Source organism: Heteronotia binoei, chromosome 7 (assembly GCF_032191835.1).
Source record: "Heteronotia binoei isolate CCM8104 ecotype False Entrance Well chromosome 7, APGP_CSIRO_Hbin_v1, whole genome shotgun sequence".
Taxonomy (NCBI): Eukaryota; Metazoa; Chordata; class Lepidosauria; order Squamata; family Gekkonidae; genus Heteronotia; species Heteronotia binoei.
Window position 1 is genome coordinate 60361643 of NC_083229.1, and position 23907 is coordinate 60385549.

The 23907-nt window shown below is 44.4% G+C and overlaps 1 protein-coding gene across 4 annotated transcripts in view; it reads right to left on the reverse strand.

The window, feature by feature from the left end:
- The window catches only part of NKAIN3 (sodium/potassium transporting ATPase interacting 3), a 470064-nt gene that overhangs the window by 250601 nt on the left and 195556 nt on the right, over window positions 1–23907 (reverse strand). The window lies entirely within an intron of this gene.

Consider the following 23907-nt stretch of genomic DNA (forward strand, 5'->3'; position numbering starts at 1 on the left):
AAGAGGGACAAACAAACATGGAGCAAAAGAACAAAAGAACTGTTTTATTCCATATACTGAGCCTACACATTTCACCTACACTTCTTCAGGGGGATCTGTATAATTGAAGGACCACAGGTGAAACAAATAGAGACAGTATTTTCTGTGATTCTGAAAGGTAGAGGTTCTTAAAATTAACTTTTAATGATGTGTTTTAGTGTGTGTGTGTGTGTGTGTTAAGTGCTATTAAGTCACTTCTGACTAATGGCAACCCCTTGAATTTATGACCTCCAAAACATCACACAATTAACAGCATTGCTCAGTTCTCACAAAATGAGTGCCATGACTTCCTTGCTGGAGTCAATCCACTTCATGTTAGGTCTTCCTCTTTTACTGTTGCCTTCAACTTCTTCTAGCATTATTGTCTTTTCCACTGACTCTTGTCTTCTCATTAAAATCACCAAATACAGTAGTCTTAGTTTGGTCATTTGAGCTTCTTATGCCTAGACTAGGGGTGTGCATTGGGTTCAGCTGAACCGAATTAGTCGCCGAATCACCACTGATTCGGCTGTATACGGAATCGGCTGCAGCCGATTCCAATTGGGGCCCATTATGCGGCAGCCGAGAATGGCTCCTCGTACATATACATACACACATTATATATATATATATATATATATATATATATATATATATATATATATATATATATATATATATATTCGGAAGTATACGGAATTCAATGCAAAAGGCGGGAAAGTGGCTTCTGCAGCCTCAGGGGAGCTGCTTGCCTACTTTCCCGCCTTTGGTAGCCTTTTCCCGCCTCTCCCATAGCCTCCCTGGGATCAGGGAGGGGGGGAGGGGGAAGAGGAGCCCCAGCAGCCAATCCAAAGCATGCATTTTAAGGAGTCTTCCTGGCTGGACTCCTCCATTGCTGCTGTGTTGCTGTGTGTTGGTTGGTGTGAGAGATTGTGCTGCTGCTGGCTGGCCCTTGGCTTCAGCTGCTGCCTGCTGCTCTCTTACTCAGCCTTTATTTATTTATTTATTTTATTTATTTATTGATTTGTATCCCGCCCTTCCCACAAGTGGCTCAGGGCGGCTTCCAGTCAAACATACAATTAAACAATATAAATATATAAGCAATTAAACATTTAAAACAGTTAAAACCTTAAAAACCAGTAAACATTCCAGACTTCCCTGGACTACTAGAGAAGACAAGGTAAGACAGTCTTGGGGTTGTTGTTTTTATTTTAGTTGGTAAAAGGACTTTTTAAGACTCAAGAGTCCCTTTACTTATCCATATTTGGGTGGTGGTGGGGTAGCTTATTTGGGGTTAGGGGTTTCTACTTGGGGAGGGGGCCTGGGGTGGAGGGGGTTTTGCCAATTTGCCCATATCTTAATTTAGTGAGAGGACTTTTAAAAGTGCAGTGTCCTTTTACTTCTGATTTGGGTGGCTTGGATTTCTTGGGGTTAGGGTGAAGGGGTTTTTTTGAGGGGGAGGGGTTGGCAAAGTTCCTGTATTGTTAAAAGTTAAGTTTTTTACCGTTTTAAAAATATTCAGTGTTTGATTTGTTGCTGCTGTGTTGTGCTGCTGCTGTTACTTTTCTCTTCTGGTTCTTTGGGGGAGTGCTGTTTGGCCTAATTTTCATTGTTTAAAATGAAAATTTTGTCCCCCTTTTCCTCGTTCTGGTTGGGGGGGGGGTGTTGTTGACTGATTTGGCCTGAGGTTTCTTATTGGTGAAAAGGCCACTTTTTTTAACAGCTGAGTTGCTTGGCCTTTTCTCCTGTTGTCCCTTTTCCTGTGGTTTTTTTTTTGGGGGGGGGGTGTTGTTGACTGATTTGGCCTGAGCTTTCTTATAGGTGAAAAGGCCACTTTTTTTAACACTTGAGTTATTTGGCCTTTTCTGATTCTGCTGGTTTTGTTTTCTTTTTTAAAAATTACCTCCAGTTGGTGTGGGGGTTGGCAAGGGTGTGTGTGGGCTGGGTCACTTTCTTGTTTTTATAGAGTGATTTTTGGAATCTGAGTGTGCTCTCAGTTTGGCTAGGGCCACTAAATAGGCTGCCCCACTAATAAGGGTGTTTTTAGGGATTGTGTTTTTTTGAAATTTTTTTTAAAAAATCCAGTTTAGGGCTTTATCTCCTTTCAAAATTCAAGTAGGCCAGATAGGGGGGATTTAAAAAGATTTTAGGTTTCTCATAAAAGGCAACGTGACTACTAGGCCACATCAGGCTCCCTTTTAAAGAGACTAGGATTGCAGCAGTGCATCTGGCTTTCAGCCACTGAAAGCCGGTGCATCCTTAGATTTTCATAGGGTAAACCACAGCTTCTCTCAAGTTATAGGGGACACCTGATTTCTAGTTTGCAAGGAAATCAGGTTTGTCCCAGGATCTAGTTAGGAGAAGTTTAACTAGGAGGATATAACAAGGATTGCCTTCATCTCAAGGTAGCCTTTTAAAAACTGTAGCCAGGTAGAGGCAGGGTCACCTAGTCTTCTAAACATTACCAGACTACTACTACCCCAACCCAAAGAGGGACAGGTTAGGGTAGGGACCAAAAAACCAAACAAACAAGTTTTGGTGGGAGGGTTCTTAAAAAGAAGTCAGGGCACCTGTTGGTTCAGGGTACAGTGCAGTGAGTTAGGTTTGTAAAAAACCCCACTCTCAGTTCAGGTTCTGTGAGACTGGCCAAGGGTGACATGAGTGACAGGCAGCAGAAGAGGGGCCCTGGGGGCAAGGCCAAGGAGAAGACTAGAGGGGTGGAGGGAAGGGGGAGGACCCAGGTCTCACCCCCACCTGTGCACGGGGCCACTCCACAGCCGCCTACCAGCACTCCAACCTCTGGCCAGAGGAGTGTGATGAAGAAGGCCTGCCTTGGGCCCTTCATCGAGGCTGCTGCTGGGGCGCCCCCAGCAGAGGTGCCATTAGATGCTGGCACTGTGCAGGGGTCTGCTGCTCGGGCAGTCTCTCCTCCAGCTGATGTCGCTCGGCCTCAGCAGCCGGAGGAGGAACAGCAAGAGCAGCCCTCCTTGGAGATGAGCTTTGGGAACAGTTTTCTGTCCAAAACGATCACCCCAAGGAGGGTGCAGAGTGTCATGCAGGAGCTGGAGGAGAAGCTGGTTGAGGAGGACCAGCCTCCTTCTTCGGTTCCTTCGGGCACCACCAGTCATTCAGGGGATGGCCAGGAGGGGAGGCCGCATGGGGTGGAGGGGGAAGAGATGGAGACACACGAGGTGCCTCCATCTCCGCCCACTTCCCCCCGGCAGCCAGCCCCTCCTGCCACCCCAAGACATGATGTGTCTGCCCCGAGCACCTCAAAGGAGGTGGCTCCGGACACCAAACCTGCCAGTCAGTTTGGGCATCCGTTCACATCAGAAGTATGGAAGCATTTCCAACTTATGGAGGATCCACACTATGCGCAGTGCAAGCTGTGCAGGGCCCAGATCAGTCGTGGGCAAAACCCTGCCCACCTGACTCCGGGGGGGATGTGAAATCACCTGCGGAAGCACCACCCGGGGGTGCTTCTTAAGGGGGAGAAGCAGGCTGGTGCTGTGTTGCCCAAGCGGCCAATAACACCACCCAGCCAGGAGGTCCGTCTCATCGTGACTACCTCCGCTCTCCAGGAGTGTTCCATGGAAGAACAGGGACGCCAGGCATCTCTGCCTGAGATGTTTGGTAGGGTTGGCACCTCTGTGCCAAGAAGGGGAATCAGGCACAGTAGGAGGGTGATCGCCTGGTACCTTGCCAGGTCGATCGCCCATGGGCTTCCATTTTCAGTGGTCGAGAATCCTGGGGTGCTAGGGTTGCTCGAGTACCTGGCGCCCTAGTACAAATTTCCTGCTAGAACCACCCTTAGCAGGACCATTGTGCCAGCTGTTTTCAGGGCGACCAGATCTGTGGTGAAGGAGCATTTGTCCCATGCTGCTGAGGGGACTGTTCATTTCATCTTAGATATCTGGAGCTCCCAACATGCGTTCGAGGGGTATCTCTCCCTGACTGCGCATTGGTGGCAACCCAGATAGCTGCAGGGTGGGGGTGGCAGTAGCGACAGGCAGGGTCAAGGCCGCTGGCTGGCTATCGCTGGGCCTTGCTGCATGCCGAAGCAGTCGACGCGCCGCACACGGCAGACACTCTCAGAGCCATCCTCTCACGGCAGTTAGAGGGCTGGGTAGGCAGCGGGGATGTCGCCACGGGTTTTGTGGTGACTGATGGTGGCTCCAACATCAAGGCGGCTGTCCAGTGTCAGGGCCTAAGCCGCCTTCCTTGCGTGGCCCACCTTCTCCACCTCGTGGTTAAGGACGCATTGGGACAGACGAAAAACCAGGATCATCTGTATCTAGCTGCGACCCATGAGTACCGACTTCTGCTCCAGAAATGTCGGCACATCACGGGTCACTTCTCATGCAGCAATACGGACTTGTATCGGCTGCTTGAGAAACAGACACTGACAGACGTGCCAGGGCACCGCCTGATCGGTGACGTCAGCACACACTGGAACTCCACCTGTGCCATGGTGGAGCGCATGGTGGAGCAGAGAGCAGCCCTGGATGCCTTTGTGTCTCCTTTGGACTACCGTGTCAAAGGAGGGGGTCTGGCTGGCCCTCTCCTCCATGGCCAAGGTGTTCCTCTCATGCCCACCGACGAGCGTGCAGAGCGAGCACGTCTTTTCACATATGGGCGACATTGTCTGGCCACATTGCAATCGCCTGCAACCCTGAACAGTTGAGCAGTTGGTCTTCCTGAAGGTCAACTTGCCTATGTTCGGCTCCCCGAACGTAGACTTTGAGAGTGAATGAAGTGAGCACCTACTTGTGCCTGCATCCTCTCTTGGCCCGCGCTTGGAAGGTGGTTGTAAAACGCTCCTCCACTAAAAATTGACTAGAGTCCAAAGACAGCCCAAAAACTCACTCACAGATTGATTGGCAATGCATCCCACCCCCCTTCATTCCTCCCCAAACCAAAAGTGAATGCTGGTTTAAAAACTGCAAAGCGATCCAAATATCTCCAGTCCTCCATCCACACATGCCTAATAGTACTGAAAGGGCCATTGCAGCCCCCAACTGTAACTGACAGCACCCACAGACTCAGCCAGGATAACCCAGATTTTTTTTCAGGGGAAGGAGGAAGAAAGAGGGAGGTGCCAGTAATGATGACAGGCAGCCAGCAGCCATACCAATGCTGAGGTCCTCTAATGGGACAGTGATGCTGGTGTGTTACTGCTGAGCTGAGAGAGAAGGAATGGTTGCCTTCCTCTCACATAATCTGAGGCCCTCCCAGTGATCTTCCTCATTTGGGGTGCAATTCTGGCTCGCCTCCTCATGGTGCACCCTGGGTAACGCAAAAGAGCCTGGACCAGCCAATCATCCATCACTCAAGGTAAGTCAAAATGCTTCTTGCTTTGTGTCAGATACAGAATGATGTGGAGCTAGGTGTGGTGGTCCACCGCTTCTCTTGTTTGAGAGTTGTGTTGTTTGGGGCAGGGCTGGAGAGCTGGCATCTGTAGATTGTGTGTTCTGTGGCAGGGAAGCTGGCACCTGGGTGAGAGACCCAGAACCAGCAGGCTTGTTGTGGTTGGCCAGCTCTCCCCATGTTGTTTGGGGCAGGGCTGGAGAGCTGGCATCTGGGTTTGCTGCAGCCAGGTCTGCAGAGCAGATTGTGTTTTGTGTGGTGGTGATGTTGGCAACTGGGTTTATATTGGTTCCAGGCCTACACTGCAGGGTTCATAGAGTAGAGGGATGTAGTACATTTGGGTCCTATAGAGATTCCCTGGTGTGAAGTTAGGTTTGGCTTTGGGTGTCCCCTGGTCCAATTTTTTTTTGGCCTTGTGGGTTTTGTGTGGAACAGTGCCCTGAAGCTGCACAGCAGTTTGGGGGGCTCTCCTCAAAACCTCCTGCTCCCCATTCCCACTTTTCCCACAACAATTACAGTGAGGAAGTGGCTCTAATTGTTTTTTTTCTCACCATTGGGAGCAGTGTTCCTTTTGGGGTGCCCACAGATGGTTGCAGTCTTTTTGGGCCAGGGGGGTTTCATGATGGGGAGTCCCCTGACGCTGCCCTGCAGTTTTGGGGCCTCTCCCTCAACCCCCTCTCTGGCCAGAGCCACTTTCCCCACAGCAATTGTAGTGGAGGAAGTGGCTAATTGGGCTTTCCCCATCATTGTTGGCAATGGGCCTTTTGGGGAGCCCAAAGACAGGGACCCCCTGGCCCAATCCTTTTGGGACTTGGGGGGTTTGTAGGGGAGAGTCCCCTGCGGGTTCCCTGCAGTTTTTGGGGCTCTCCCTCAAACCCCCTGCCCCCCAGTAGTCTCTAATTATGCCCTACGTTGCCATTGATTTCAATGGCCCATAGGGTATAATGGTGGAATAGGGGCACCCTCTTTGGGTGCCCCTGGAATGGGATCCCCTGGCCCAATCTTTTTGAGACTTGGGGGTTTTGTAGGGGAGAGTCCCCTGCAGGTCCCCTGCAAATTTGGGGGCTCTCCCTCAAACCGCCTCCCCTCCAGGCGGCTTCAAATATACCCTATTTGCCATTTATTTCAATGGCCCATAGGGTATAATGGGGCTGTATATTCGGAAATAGCTGTGCATCTACCGTATAAGCAGCTGTTCCGAATGCGGTATTCAGCAGTATACGGGATTCCGAATTTTTTTTTCCTGTATACTTCCGAATCTGTGGAATTCCGATTTTTTTTTTTCACATCCCTAGCCTAGACCCCTTCTCCTCAAAAGACTTGTCTGGTACCTTGGAAAAGGTGACAGGCAACCTTTTTCCTTATCTTCTCACAGGGTCACTAACTCTAGACTTTTTCCTAGCCTGCAAACAGGATCAAAATAGGTCCCACAGTCACATAGAATGTGTGCCATCAAATATTGCTACCAGCTTTACTTTTTGAACTTCTATATGTGTTTATAGAGCACTCTTCGGTTAATAAATTTGATTATATTTCTTTAATTTTCTGAATAAAAACCATTTCATTAATTAAACCTGGTTCATTTGAGAGTTCCGCTGAGGGAAAAATCCTTGTATACATAGGTGGATAGCCTGCTTACCCGCCTCTTGCATAGCCTAGGGATCGCCTAGCTAATTCCCCCAACCAATTCAGGAGACCCTCATGGACCACTAAGGGCAACAGATTAGCTTCATGGAGAGTTCAGACTAGAACCAAGTTATTTGACTTTTTTGGTGGTCTGGTATCTGTAATACTCTCCTTCAACACTATTTTTCAAATAAATAAACTGTCTTGTCAGCTTTCATCATTATCCAGCTTTCACACCCATACGTAGTAAAGGTGAATATTATAATTAGACTGAAAAGCTGTGATCAGACCACTGAAGATCTGTGCATATTTGCTCATGTGCACAAACTAAACAGAACCTTGAATATGAGTTATCTTGATCTTGGTTGCTTGTGACACATCCTTACATTTAAGGATCTTTTCTAGCTCCTTCATGGCTGCCTTTTTCAGTTTCAGTCTCCTGATTACTTGGCCGCAGTCTCCCTTATGGTTGATAACTGAGCCAAGGAACAGAAAATCTTGAACCATTTCAATTTCTTCACTGTCAACTTTAAAGCTATGTAATTCCTCAGTAGTCATTACTTTTGTCTTCTTGATGTTTAGCTGTAAGTCTGTTTCGGCACTTTCTGCATTAACCTTCATCAGTAGTCGTTTCAAGTCTTTGTTATTTTCTGTCAGTAATGTGGTGTCATCTGCATATCTTAGACTGCTAATGTTCCTTCCACCAATTTTCACTCCACCTTCATTTAAATCTAATCCATCTCTCCTTATGATGTGTTCTGCATACAGACTGAATGTATAGGGTGATCAAAGACATCCTTGTCTGACACCCTTTGCCAGTTGGGAACCATTCTGAGAAGATCTGCTTTTGATTTCTTTCAAATGCTTTAAAGTAGTTTGAATCATCTTTTGGACAGTCTAACAAAACACGTCTACAAATTGGCAATTTTGCATCCTATGGGGAGATATAAATGGTGGTGATTGATGCATTTTTTCATGTTACATAATGTAATACAGGTTATGTCACCATGGCCAACTATGTCAGATAATTTAAGATATAGATGTGCTGCATCTATGCAGAACTTCTAGGAATGTCATGGTAAACTAACAAAAACATTCCAAAGAAAAGCGAAGAGGCTCAGTGTAATGGACAGAAGGCTGTCTTGCCCCTCAAGGGAATAATAGCCACTATTCAGCTGCTTCATCTCTCTGAGCTGATTGGAGTGCTGCTCCAGCATCCAATCACCTCAGATGGGTGAATGGAATGCTGGAGGAATGACAACAGCAGTTAGTTTAGGTCTGCCTCAGGGAGAGTGCAGTCATAATTTTGTGTCTGTCTCAGCAAAAGAGCAGACAGTTTGAAGCTTAGCTCTACCTGGTAGCACAGCAGAGTGCTTTAGCTCTATTTCTGGGAGAGGGTAGCGTACCTGGTATCTGGTGATGAACAGACTAAGGAAAGGGCAGGCTGCTGTGGGTGAAATCCTGTGTGTGTGAGAAGATCCAACCTAGTGGCTAGTCAGTGTAAGCTATTTGTACATGAAAACATTAAAGACAATTCAAATCACACCCTGAAACCATAATTATCATAAATTTATGTGCCTCACTCAGATTTCTCCTACAACTATCTGGAGACCTGTGCTACTGATCAGTTGTTTGAAACCAACCTGTGAATAAATAAATAAATTTGTTATGCACATACAACTGCTGTTTCAGTGATCTCCACCTTGCTCACCACAAAACTTACTTCACACAGTGAATCAAAAGCCTTTATATTTGCTGCCCTAAGAACATCTTGTAACTGAGGGGGAAGGTTTATAGTTCAAAACAAACCCAGTTCCCCACAATCATAAGAGACTGTATGGGTCCCCTCAGTTCTGAGAAAAGACCTGTCACAGGAGAAAACATTTCAATAAAAAGATAAAGAGGCACAGAAAGTACACTACTCTGGTATTCTGACCTTCATCAAGCAGTCCATCATCTAGTGTTGTATTTTGAACTGTTGATAAGAAAGACCATTTTTGCACATAGCTTACCTCGCAGTCACAATCCTGTTCCCTCCGCAGTGTCTGTCGGATTTCCCACCATCTGTGCCGGAGTTACAGAAAGTGCCGCGGCTTTTGCGTAGCAAACGTAAACTGGGTTTTAGCGGAAAGTTCAGAAGTATGTGACTGGTCTTTCTTCTAATGAATGGCGACAGATATTGGATGCTCAGTCATGTCAACTGAAGTGGTTACAACAACTTATATCGGATGCTGCACGCAGTGAACGGTTGAAATGTGCTTCAAAAAGAAAATGCACAACTAAACCCAAGGAAAAGCAATTAAGACTATGTTGTACTGAATTAGATGTTTTCATCTGCTTCTTTGAAAACATAAATCATGATTAAAAAGAATTATTTGGATGTATATTGTTTTAAAATTGCTATTTTACTGTATAGGTAAATATGAAGGATTTTCCTACAACTTAAAACATTTTATGTCTACAAAAATGTTTTGATTTCTCAGTATGTTAGTAAGGTTAATCTAGTCATATGCTGGTAGTTTGAAAGTCTATTTTTAGCTCATAGAAGTATAACAAAAATACTTTAAAATAATAAAGTCAATACAAATAAATCTGCTTCTGTTTTTTACTGCCACCTTATTTTAATGTTCCCAGAACAAACTCTCCATCATCTAAAACCACAGAAATCATACAACCCTGGCTTGATTTTGACAGAACACAAAACCATGTTCTGAGGTTGTGCCTACCAGTTACAGAACTCAATATACAATCCAGGATGCTAATTTCAGTTAAGAAAAAGCTTAAGGTTGGAGACAGGCCATCAGTCCCAGGCCATTATAAGAGCTCTATTTGTTACATTAGCACCTTAAATTGAGACCAGAAGCTAACTGGTATTTAATGCAACTGGTGAAAAACTGGAAGTATACAAAAATGTACAGCGAATGAATAACTAGCTGCTAACTCAAGCAACAACGGTGCATACTGGCCCTTTCTGCACTGGCTTTTACCCCACTCTCGCAGCTTTTCTGCTTCACAGTATATTTGTCGTTCTGCATTGCCTCTACTTTTGCCTTGCATTTCTGTCACATTTATTTTTAATGCTGCACTGATCAGCTCTCAGTTCAAGTTCATTTTGCTGTTCACCAGCTTTTTCTCAACACTATTTTACTCCAGATCTTTCTATTGTCCCATTCCCACGCTGGAGTAATTTGTACGCAGAAACATTGAAATTTCCTTGGATTCCCCCCACCACTTTTCCTCCCCCTTCAGAGACCACTCCTCTGCCCACCCCCTTCTGCATTCTCCTGGGGGAATGCTTTGCTGTGCTTGCAACTGAAGGGAAAGTACTGCATGGGCATAACCGGTGGTTTCAGTGGGGCTTTTTCTTAAGAGCTTCCCCCAAAACTTTCATGTTTGTAAGCACCAGGTCCCATCAGATGCAGTTGCAGGAGACAAGGCAGACATGGGGACAAAGTCTCTTTACATTTTATAAAATGGCCAAGTCTCTGAGCTTGCCTCGGCCAGTTGCACCCAGTGCAGTGAGGCAATCAGCAGCATTGTTGGGCTTAAATCTTTTTCTTTCTTTGATTAACTTTTTTGGGGGAAACAGTGGTGGATTTTTTTTTTGGTGGGGGGGGGCTTTGCAAAGATGAATTATCTGCATCAGCAATGCCAGTTCCCACTGCTGGGAGGTGCTGTCTGCCCCCCCCTCCAACACATATATGGTTCAATGTGGAGCTGGAAGAGAAGGAGGGAAGGGGCAAAACATCTACTTTTTATTGGACTGCTCTGATTCTCTGGAGTATGTTCAGTGAGCTGTGCATGCAGAAGGTGCCACTGAGAGAAGACAGTATGGGGTTTGGAGGTTGCAAGTTCTGTGCATTGTGTGTATAAAAATGGAAGCAGTAAGAGAAAAGAACTCTGCTGATAAAGATAAATTCAAGAAAACATGAAGTGCAATAAACCATGGCTTTATGTTTGGTGGAAGACAAGACAATTGAAAGCCCTGAGAGGGACAACCTGCTATTTATTTATTTAGAACATTTCTGTCACCAATTCAGAAAATCTGCTTGAGGCTATCCTTTCCTGAAGCAAACAAGTTCGACTGTAGCTGTAGAGCTGCTGAAGGCATCAACTAAGAAGGAACACTTTGGGATAAGCTATGAGACATTACTTAGGATATAAACTCTAGGGAAACACCATTGGAAATGCAGGATGGAAAGCATGAAGGGAAATTCATACAGTTATTGTCGATCTCTTGCCCCTTTTCCAGCCAACCACTATACCTTTCCATATGTGATGTGATATATACTTTCCCCACATAAGTTAGCTTTCCACTCTGAGTTAGTTACTTTATTATGTCAGAAATCTATCCCAAACGGTGGAAATTGACACATCAGGGGTCATTTTGTAGAAAAAATAGGTGGTAGAGCTCATCCAGGGATTGCTATGCAGCTGCACTTACTATTCAATGGACAAGGAGGTGGAACTCTCAGAAGGAGGAGGTGGAACTCTCAGAAAGGTTCAGGAGCTGTGCTCCTGTGAGCTCCATTGAATCTGAGGCCTGCACAACTACTTCTTAAAATAATTTAAATTCATTACTGAAATTTTAATATAAAGCCAATATTTGTATTGTTTTGCTGGCTTTTGCTGTGAATAAACTTGAAACTAAATTAATATAAAGCCAATAAGAAAATAGCTGGTGAAGTTTAGGAGTTGTTTCTAACTATCTAAAAACAACATTCCAAAGCATTATCTGCAGAAAGACATCATGAGACAAAATCATTGTATATTGTTTTGGTGACAGTTGCTGGAAATATTTATGATAAATAGAAAAGAGCAAGAGTCCAGTAGCACCTTAAAGACTAACAAAATTTGTGGCAGGATATAAGCTTTTGCGCGTGTTACTGGAAGTGAGCAATGACTCACAAAAGTTCACACCCTGCCACAATTTTTTAAAGTCTTTAAGGTGCTACTGGACTCTTGCTTTTTTTTGCTACTACAAACAAATTAAACATGGCTACCCATCTTGATTTACAATCAAATTTCTGACATATCTTTACAACAGTAGTAATGGTTAAGAAATATACTATTGTATTTATGAGATGCAAAGTATCAGCACTGTAGCATACACTGCCACATCACATGAATGCCAAAAATAGATCATGTAAAATTTCTTTGAAAATGCAATTCTGTATGCAAACAATGCTTCAATACCAGTCGCAACAGGCTGGGTTCTTAACAAGCAAAAAATAGAGTTCAATTTTAGATTTTTTTTAAAAAAGCCCTCTACTAAACTTTATATCTTCACTTCAACTCTAGATCTCGGTTAACAGCTTTTCAGAATGACAGTTTAAATCAAGAAAATGTCACACATTGTATAGTAACAGCCCTAATCTTTCCTGTAAATTGCTGCCTGTGGTTTTCACAAACATAGGAAATTGCTAGCAATTGACAATGTGTCGCACTGCAAGGATAACTTGACTTTTGTACATTTAAACAAAAGAGCCTTAAATAATTCATGCATATCATTCAACACTTAGGCAATTCTCAGAAACATTGATTTCGGAAAACAAGAGTCTTCATTTCTTTCAAGACTAAAATTTCTCCTTTCTTTAGCATTTTCCTCTCATCTCCACAAAGGTAAGATTAATATTGCAGTCATTAAATAAAATCCTCTAAACACCCCTGGGCTCCCTCATCATGTTTAAGTAGTCAGTTCTGACAACAAATTTAGTAATTACAAGAAGCACCAAGAGTTTTATTTTGTTTAAAACCAAAGAGAAGACTTAAGTAGAAAATACCTGCTTTTAAGAACACCAAGGTTCTAAAACAGGGGTCCTCAAACTATAGCCTGTGGGCCAGATGCGGCCCGCGGCTGAGGACGTTTATGCGGCCCGCCGGGTTATGGCAAAATCAGAGCGGAAGTGACGTTCGACCTAAACTTGTGTTAGCAACACACACTTCCGGCACTGGACTGAGGCGGTGGAGACAGAGTGTGAGGTGATACCAAGGTGAGGTGAGTTCCCAGGCCGGGGTGTGTGGTGTGGGGAAGGGAGAGAGATGCAGAAGGCGGAGAACTGACGGCCCGCGGCCTTGTACAGTAACGGCAGCCCGGCCCTCCAACAGTCTGAGGGACAGTGAACTGGCCCCCTATTTAAAAAGTTTGAGGACCCCTGTTCTAAAAGATCAACAATGATGTTGGGAAAGTCATAAGGTGATAAAGCTTATTCTCCAATTCTGACATGTCACTGTTTTATTGGTTTCCCACACAAATGCTAGCCAGACCAAATGTTATTTCAATTTGTTAATTTCACTATTTTGCCATTCGATTCTTACTTTGTACCACTTTGCATTCTTAACCACTGTTTACCAGCTATATGCAGCTCTGCTCACTATACCCCATTCCATTGTCTGCAGATGTATACATGCATACGAAAGCGTACATTCTGAATAAAACTTTCTTGGTCTTAAAGGTGCTACTGGACTCTTTGTTCTACTGCTTCAGACCAACATGGCTGCCTGCTGGGATCTATCTAAGAACATAAGAGAAGCCATGTTAGATCAGGCCAATGGCCCATCCAGTCCAACACTCTGTGTCACACAGTGGCATATTTTTTTTTAATATACACACACACACACACACTGTGGCTAATAGCCACTGATGGACCTCTGCTCCATATTTTTATCTAAACCCCTCTTGAAGATGGCTATGCTTGTGGCCGCCACCACCTCCTGTGGCAGTGAATTCCACATGTTAATCACCCTTTGAATGAAGAAGTACTTCCTTTTATCCATTTTAACCTGTCTGCTCAGCGATTTCATCGAATGCCCACGAGTTCTTGTATTGTGAGAAAGGGAGAAAAGTACTTCTTTCTCTACTTTCTCCATCCCATGCATTATTTTGTAAACCTCTATCATGTCACCCTGCAGTCGATGTTTCTCCAAGCTAAAGAGTCCCAAGCGTTTCAACCTTTCTTCATAGGGAAAGTGTTCCAGCCCTTTAATCATTCTAGTTGCCCTTTTCTGGACTTTCTCCAATGCTATAATATCCTTTTTGAGGTGCAGTGACCAGAACTGCACACAGTACTCCAAATGAGACCGCACCATTGATTTATACAGGGGCATTATGATACTGGCTGATTTGTTTTCAATTCCCTTCCTAATAATTCCCAGCATGGCGTTGGCCTTTTTTATTGCAAACGCACACTGTCTTGACTTTTTCAGTGAGTTATCTACCATGACCTCAAGATCTCTCTCTTGGTCAGTCTCTGCCAGTTCACACCCCATCAACTTGTATTTGTAGCTGGGATTCTTGGCCCCAATGTGCATTACTTTGCACTTGGCCACATTGAACCGCATCTGCCATGTTGACGCCCACTCACCCAGCCTCAACAGATCCCTTTGGAGTTCCTCATAATCCTCTCTGGTTCTCACCACCCTGAACAAAGATCCAAAGAATTCCATTGTACTGGTTGAAATACTAGAGAAAAGGATTCAAATAAGATAAAACTCAAAACAGCATTTGCTTTTTTGTTGTTGTTGCCTCTCTACTGCTCTAGAAGCATCTGCAGAGTGGCAACTTTTTAAAAGTAAGAGTGCATTCACAGTACACTAAATAATGTGTTTTGGAACTGGATTTTTGCTATTCGTACACAGTAAAAATTTAGTTGCAAAATGCATTATTTAGTGTAGTATGAATGCACCCTAAGTAAAACAAAGACTAATTTCTTCACACGGGTAAATTCTACCCATTTCCTATTTCTCTACCAAACAAAGTTTATTTATTTAATAAAGATCAACAATAAAAATGTTTTTAAATGCATTAGAAACAGAAAACCAGCCAGGGAGGCTGTGGGGCCCTTGGATGACCAAGGGACAAAAGGGTTACTGAAGGATGAAAGCGACATAGCAGAGAAACTGAATACATTTATTGCCTCTGTCTTCACTGTGGAAGATGTGAGGTGCTTGCCCACTCCAAAACTGCGGTTTCATGCCAGGTGTCTAAGGACATGAGTGGAATTGAGGTGATGAGAGAAGAGGTCCTACAACTGATGGACAAATTAAAAATTTACAGATCACTAGGCCCAGATGGCGTACATCCAAATGTGAACTTGTGACTGTCCTGAAAAAAATATGCAAGTTATCACTAGAATCTGCCTCCATTCCCAAGGACTGGAAGGTAACTAGAGAACCCCCGAATTTTAAAAAAACTGTTTCAGAGATCTAAGAAATTACAGGCTAGTCAGTCTAATGTAAATATTGGGTAAATCAGTGGAATCCATTAAGAAAAACAGAATTAGTACATACACTGATGAACATGGCATATAAGGTTCAACGAGGGCAAGTTGCAAAGTAATGTACATTTGATCAAGATATCCTATATAAATTTACATTGATGGGGTCCAAACTGTGCTAACTGACCAAGAAAGAGATCTTGGGAGTCATGGTAGACTCACTGAAGATGTCAACTCAGTATGCAACTTCAATTAAAAAGGCAAATACAGGGTTAGGGATTATTAGGAAGGGAATTGAAAACAAATCATCCAGTATCATAATGCCCCTGTATGAATCTACAGTGAGGCTTCATTTGGAATGCTGTGTACAGTTCTGGTTACCATAGCTCAAAAAAGATGTTACAGCATTGGAAAAGGTGCAGAAAAGGGCAACTAAAATGATTAAGGGGATGGAATACTTTCACTATGAAGAAAGATTTAAAAAGGTTAGGGCTCTTTAGCTTTGAGAAACAGGAGTGAGGAATGACATGACAGAGGTTTACAAAATTATGCACAGGACAGAGAAGGTAAAGAAATAAGTACTTTTCTCCCCTTCTCACAGTCCTTGGGAATGGAGGCAGATTCTAGTGATAGCTTGCATATGAACTGATGGACTCTCAATGAAGTTAATGGGCAGTAGACTTAGAATAGATAAAGGAGTACTTCTTCACCCAAAGAGTGATTAACACATGGAATTCACTGCCACAGGTAGGGTGGCTGTAATAGCTGGAGGCCAGCCAGGGACACCTTGAGGGGGGAATGATGTGAGCGCGTCGCCGGAAACAGGAAGTGACGTCACTTCCGGTGACGGCATGCCACCGCCGGAAACAGGAAGTGACATCACTTCCTGTGACATCATTTCCCCCGCGCCACCTGCCAGAAGCAGGAAGTGACATCACTTCCTGTGACATCATTTCCCCCAAATGACATCATTTCCCTCCGCCAGCTGTTTCTGATAGCCCTGCGCCCCCTCTTTCATTTGATATGTGTCCCGTGCGGGTGCCACCCTCCTGCCGGGAGATGCCGCAAAATGAGCCCCCTTGAGGCTTATGGCGGCAGGGCTCGGGGGAAGTGAGCTAGACTGCTGTTCTTTTGAGGGGTTATAGAGTGCTTTGAGCCCGTCCCTGTGGCATCGGTCCCATCGTTGTGGGACCCAGGGGGCCGGCGCAGCGGCCTGCCGAAGCAGCCTGTCACTAATAACACAGGTCGAGATGCAGGACAGGAACCCGGAAGTGACCGACAGGCTGCTTCAGCGGGCTTTAAGGGTCAAATAATAGCACTTTGTATTGGATCTAGAAACAGACTAGAATTCAGTGTAAATGGGAAAGAAATGGTGTTGCATGTTAATTGTTGTTATTCCCTGTTATGATATGGGCTGTGATATTTTGAACTAGCTAAAGCTTTTAGCCTACCTTCAGGGACAGTCTCTTATAGATAATTTTGTGCATCATTTTGTCTAGATTAAACTGCATAGTTACTCTTTTCCTGATAAATTAAGCAATCAGCATTTCTTGGTGACAGCTATACAAATGGAATTGCCACCAGCTGCCACCAGTAGGTGCATTAGAGAAAGAGAAGGAACGAGCCAGGCATCTCTTCATTGTTCTTCAGTCTAGCTCAGCTGAATAGAAAACTTATATTCAGTATAATGTATTTTGTTTTCCTTCTAGAAAGCCAACATTCACATAAAAGAAGAATAAAATATACCAACACTGATCTAGTCCTAAGATGGAACATAACACAAACATGTCAATCTTAGCCTTAGTTTTTAGTTACAGGACAAGCAGATCAAACCAAACAAGATCAGCTGAACAGTAAAAAGCTACCATCTTGTCTGAAGATCTCAATAGGGATGTGCAAAAAAAAATAAATTCGGAATTACACTGATTCGGAAGTATGCAGGAGAAAAAAATTCGGAATCCCGTATATTTCTGAATTCCGTAGTCGGAATAGCCGCATATACGGTAGATGCGTGGCTATTTCCGAATATACGGCCCCATTATTCCCTATGGGCCATTGAAATCAATGGCAAATAGGGTGTGTTTGAAGCCACCTGGAGGGGAGGGGATTTGAGGGAGAGCACCCAAATTTGCAGAGGAGCTGCAGGGGACTCTCCCCTACAAATCCCCCATGTCCCAAAAAGTTTGGGCCAGGGGATCCCATTCCAGGAACACCCAAAGAGGGTGCCACTATTCCACCATTATACCCTATGGGCTATTGAAATCAATGGCAACATAGGGCATAATTAGAGGCTACTTGGGGGCAGGGGGTTTGAGGAAGAGCCCCCAAAACTGCAGGGAATCCGCAGGGGACTCTCCCATACAAACCCCCCAAGTCCCAAAAGGGGGTCCAATTCCTGGGGCACCCAAAGCCAAACCTAACTTCACACCAGATAATCTCTATAGGACCCAAATGCACTACATCCCTCTATCTACTCTATGAACCGTGCAGTGCAGGCCTGAAACCAATATAAACCCAGTTGCCAACATCACCGCCACACAAAACACAATCTGCTCAAGGTCTGCTCTGCAGACCTGGCTGCAGCAAACCCAGATGCCAGCTCTCCAGCCCTGCCCCAAACAACACGGGGAGAGCTGGCCAAACACAACAAGCCTGCTGGTTCTGGGTCTCTCACCCAGGTGCAAGCTTCTCTGCCACAGAACACACAATCTACAGATGCCAGCTCTCCAGCCCTGCCCCAAACAACATGGGGAGAGCTGGCCAAACACAACAAGCCTGCTGGTTCTGGATCTCTCACCCAGGTGCCAGCTTCCCTGCCACAGAACACACAATCTACAGATGACAGCTCTCCAGCCCTGCCCCAAACAACATGGGGAGAGCTGGCCAAACACAACAAGCCTGCTGGTTCTGGGTCTCTCACCCAGGTGCCAGCTTCCCTGACACAGAACACACAATCTACAAATGCCAGCTCTCCAGCCCTGCCCCAAACAACAAGGGGAGAGCTGGCCAAGCACAACAAGCAGCAACAAATCAAACACAGGATCCTTTTAAAACAGTAAAAAGCTTAACTTTTAACAATACAGGAACTTTGCCAACCCCTCCCCCCCAAAAAAACCCTTCACCCTAACCCCAAGAAATCCAAGCTACCCAAATCAGGAGAAGTAAAAGGACACTGCACTTTTAAAAGTCCTCTCACTAAATTAAGATATGGGCAAATTGGCAAACCCCACCCCACCCCAGGCCTCCTCCCCAAGCAGAAACCCCTAACCCCAAATAAGCTACCCCACCACCACTACCACCCAAATCTGGATAAGTAAAGGGACTCTGAGTCTTAAAAAGTCTTTTTACCAACTAAAATAAAAACAAGAACCCCAAGACTGTCTTACCTTGTCTTCTCTACTCCAGGGAAGTCTGGTAAGGCTGAGTGAGAGAGCAGCAGGCAGCAGCTAAAGCCAAGGGCCAGCCAGCAGCAGCACAATCTCTCACACCAACCAACACACAGCAACACAGCAGCAATGGAGGAGTCCAGCCAGGAAGACTCCTTAAAAAGGTTCTCTGGCCCTACATAGAGCAGTTTCAAAAAATAGCACTGCTCTCTGATTGGCCAGACAACAGTGCTTACTTGGATGCCCAAGTAAGCAAAAGATCAAAAGAACAACAATGTTGCTGATGGCTTGGCCATCAGCTACAGAACAGCCCTGCAAAGCATGCATTTGCAATGCATTTTGCAAATGCATGCTTTGGATTGGCTGCTGGGGCTCCTCTTCCCCCTCGCCCCCTCCCTAATCCCAGGGAGGCTATAGGAGAGGCGGGAAAAGGCTACCAAAGGCGGGAAAGTAGGCAAGCAGCTCCCCTGAGGCTGTAGAAGCCACTTTTCCGCCTTTTGCATTGGCATCCGTATACTTCTGAATAAATATACGGAAGTATACGGTGAGCCGTATTCGGCTGCCGCATAATGGGCCCCAATTGGAATCGGCTGCAGCTGATTCCGTATATGACCGAATCAGTGGTGATTCGGCAGCTAATTCGGTTTGGCCGAACCAAATGCACACCCCTACTAGGCAATCGAGATTGTATCATGAAACCTTAATAAAATAAAGACTAAAATATACTGCAAGGTTAGCCCACCTACAAGCTGATTCATTCATGGACCTCTGAGGTAATAAAGTCCTCATGTGTAACTAGTTGTGTTTAAGTGAGAGATGGGGGAGGGAGGCTAGAATACTATAAGATAAATTTCCATGATTTTTACATTGAGGCAATTTCAGGCAATGAAGCACTTCATACTTAATAATCTACTAATCTATGGCTGGAGGCTGGCCACCTTAAAAGCTCTGTTCTGATAACATCAGAGGTGAGAGTCAAGGAGATGCTTCATATCCCAAAGTAGCTATCTACACCCTTTTCAGGGAAATTCATTTCTGCTACTTTAACTGAACATGCTTTAAAGCAGAAAGTGATTTCTTCTGCTCTCTAGCTGATGAACTAAGAGCTGTGCCAGTTCCAGTAGTTTTCTTTGACAGCTAGCCTAAATGTTGAAGAAAACTACATTCCTTTCTTGTCTATCACACAAAATCCTTTGCATTAGCACAGAGACTTGTGATTGTTCTCACTTTTGCTTCATCACATTCATTTATGCCAGAAAGATAATCCAGAAAGGCTATCAGTTATAGAATATCATGGGGTAATAAAATTAAAATGAATTTTCTACTTAAAAGTAATATTACTGTTTTATCACTGTTTTTATGCAATGCCATGAAGTCATTGTAAATGTCACCTAGGAAGTTGCAAAATTCTATTTTTGGCACCATCTGCAAAGTATCTCCTAATTAAGTCCTCTGAAATGCAGTGGCATAAGTGAAGCACATCTATGAACACTCCAGTAGCACATTCTAAAGTATGAGCAAGAGCCGTAATGGGCCTTGTTGGAATCATAGCGTAGGGATAGTCTGGTCTGATATGCCACTGTGTCAAAGTCAGGGGATTCGGAAGGAGGAACCTTCTGCTCAGCATAATATGCTTCTGGTGGGAACTGAGACAGTAAAGGGAAGCATACTCATCAACTCAAGTAAAAGTAACAAGTCTGAATCAGGGACTTTCTGACTCAGACCTTGTAGAGTCAAATTATGACAGTGCTTGTAGTTCTAGCCCTTTCAAACTAGTTCTGGTGTATATGCAGAAAGATTTAGGGAATGATGTATGTGTTTCTATATGTTCCATTCCATCTGGAGCCATTTATATGTATGCTTGTCAATAATAAGGAGTACACAGGTGAGAGGAACTACAGCTTGCCACTTCTGCTATATCTTATTGTCTGCAACTGCTTTCAGCCTGGCTCACCTGTGCTATCAGAGCTGGAAGTAAAATATGAAAGCTATGCAACCTAGTAAAATATGTAAGAGAGGCAGGTGGATGGGCAACATTGATCTCAATTTACCAGTGTATTACATTATTTTATTTTTAAAGGCATGTATCATGCTATATCAATTTGTGTGTGTTTTCCTGCCATGCTTCAGGCTGGTAAAATTTATTTACATAACATATCAGAGACACTAAAGGAGAGAGAATCTTTAGTTTCATCTGAGTAGAAGCAAAAGAAGCACCCATGTACCAATACTATTTACCTTTTGTGAAAGTACAACTACTTTATGAATTCTGATAACTTCTGCAAAACGACCTCTGAGAAAGTACTGTATCTAATACCTATTTGTATCTATCATGTCTAATAAACTAAATTCATGCAAAATCCAGAACATCAATCAGCTCAGCCAACAATAGAATGCAATAAAATAGTCTTCAGCTGGTACTAAAACATAAATACTGAAAATACCAGGCAAATTTTATGGAGAGTTAAGTGTTGAAGAGGCATGGGACCTCAACATAACAGTTGCTAGTCATCGTTGCTAGTCATCACCCATTCCACTTCATTTGGCAGGAAGATACAGAAAAGGATGGTTTTGGTTTAGTAATGGCTGAGTCTGCAATGCAAATGAAGAAGTACCTAACTTCTCAAGAGTACGCACAGAATGGGGACATGACACTATTTATTTTATTTATTTATTTATTTATCTGAGATTTATATCCCGCCCTTCCCACTAGGTGGCTCAGGGCAGCTTACAACATGTAAAACTAACATAAAATATAAAATTAAGCATTAAAATTAACATTACATAATTTATAGTTAAAAATCTAATCATTTGTTATATACATAAAACATTAAAATCATTCAGCGGTCTTAAGTTACGCTCGATTCAAATTCGATGTTCATTGTTCAGTGTTCAGTACTCAGTGCCAGTCAGTTGTGGGCCAGCCAGAAGAGGGCTGTCTTACAGGCCCTGCGGAATTGGGTAAGGTCCCGCAGGGCCCTTACCTCTTCCAGCAGCTGGTTCCACCAAGATGGAGCCATTATGGAGAAGGCCCTGTCCCTTGTAGCTTTCAAACGGGCTTCTTTTGGCCCGGGGACAACCAGGAGATTTTGAGTTCCCGATCTCAGTGCTCGCTGGGGAACGTGTGGGAAGAGACGGTCCCTCAGGTAGGCAGGTCCTAGGCCATATAGGGCTTTAAAGGTAATAACCAGCACCTTGTATCGAACTCGGTAGGATATTGGCAGCCAGTGCAGAGCCCGAAGTCCCGGCTGGATGTGCTCCCACCTTGGGAGCCCCAATAACAACCGGGCGGCGGCGTACGGCACCAGCTGCAATTTCCGGGTTCGGCACAGGGGCAGCCCCATGTAGAGGGCATTGCAGTAGTCCAACCTCGAGGTGACCGTAGCATGGATCACTGTTGCTAGATCGTCCCGCTCCAGGAAGGGAGCCAGCTGCCTTGCCCGCCTAAGATGGAAGAATGCGGACTTGGCAGTAGCTGATATCTGGGCCTCCATTGTTAAGGAAGGCTCCAGAAGTACCTCCAGGCTCCTGACTCTATGCGTCGCAATCAGCGGCGCACCGTCAAAAACCGGAAGGGGTATTTCCCTTCCCGGACCCCGACGGCCCAAGCAAAGGACCTCTGTCTTCGCCGGATTTAGCCTCAGCCCGCTCTGCTTGAGCCACCCAGCCACAGCCTGTAGTGCCCGGTCCAGATTTTGTGGGGCGCAGACCGGCTGGCCGTCCATAAGCAGATAAAGCTGGGTGTCATCAACATACTGGTGACAACCCAGCCCGTACCTTCGGGCAATCTGGGCGAGGGGACGCATATAGGTGTTAAATAACATTGGGGAAAGAGCCGCACCCTGAGGCACCCCGCAATCAAGCGTGTGTTATGGCCAACAGCCCTGAAACAGGGGTGGTCTTTCCACATGAGCAGAGACACTCCAATATCCCAGGAGAGCCCTGAACCTCCTAAGGCACCGCACCCCAGAAAAGTCAGTTTCTATTATTTTCTGAATACAAATCCTTTCTTGGCCTATTGGCCTAGTTCTTGATTCCAAAAAGGGTTAAAAGGGAAAGATCTCAATAAACATAGGCAGCAGATCCCATTTTACTCTACCTCTTGCTACGCTCTGCCTTTTTGCTAATTTCCCAATATAAAATCAAAAGGCAACATTTTCCAGTAAAGCTATTGGACGCAGGGGTGGAATTCTAGCAGGAGCTCCTTTACATATTAGGCCACACACCCTTAATGTAGCCAATCCTCCAAGAGCTTACAAAAAAGAACCTTGTAAGCTCTTTGAAGGATTGGCTGTATCAGGGAGTGTGGCCTAATATGCAAAGGAGCTCCTGCTAGAATTCCACCTCTGTGTTGGGGTAACAACTATTAGCACTGCTGAAGGATAAATGCCATCAAACATCTGAAATATTCATTGCAGCTCCCACTTGTCAAAAAGAATTCCTGAAAAGGTGAAGGGCCCTCCATCACCAAAAATATTCATGAGACGTCTCAAGGCACTCCCTATCACTGTTTTCTGTCTTCTGCTCCCTCATTCATTTTGTTTTAACTTTGGTGTTAAATGTTTGCTTGAGGGTCCTATCTTGATATAAAGGCAGGACACAAATGTTGTAAATAAAAATGAACAAATAAATAAAGCCTTTTTATTTGCTAGTTTTTAAAATCACATGTAAACCGCAGGCACGAAACTGAATGATACAATACAAAATGATTTTCCATCAGATGTTACCTAGTTCATCACTGCATACTTGCCATCTTTCCCCAAATATGGTGTACCACATGTGTGATTCCAAGTAGCAGCAAATCTGTACCACTCATTCACCTCTATATATAATCCTGACCCACTGACTTTTTACATGCTAAAAACTTACGTCCCTCATATACTGAGACTCAAGTTCAGAGTTCAGACATTTCTTTTAAAAAGAAATCCATACTATAAACAATCACATATTGATAAAGCCATGGTGGCATTGCATTGTTTGTGGCTGAATTAGCATTCTTCCAACGAGACCCATTTATTCAACCAACTGAAACATTAGCCTTCTTCGCTGGAATCTTTAATTTCCACAAACTTCAGGTGGAAAGAGATACAGATTTTTTAAAAATTTACATATTCAGATGTCACTTAAAGCAATATAATGCTTTTAAATGTAAGAGTTACAGAATTAGGGTTTGTAGAATCTTTCGGGATCAAGTGCCGTGTTCTACTGGAGAAAGTTTTCCTTCCAGACGTTTCGTTCTCAGCTGCGGAGAACATCCTCAGTGGCGTTGCAGCCGGAGCAGGCGCTCAGACCTT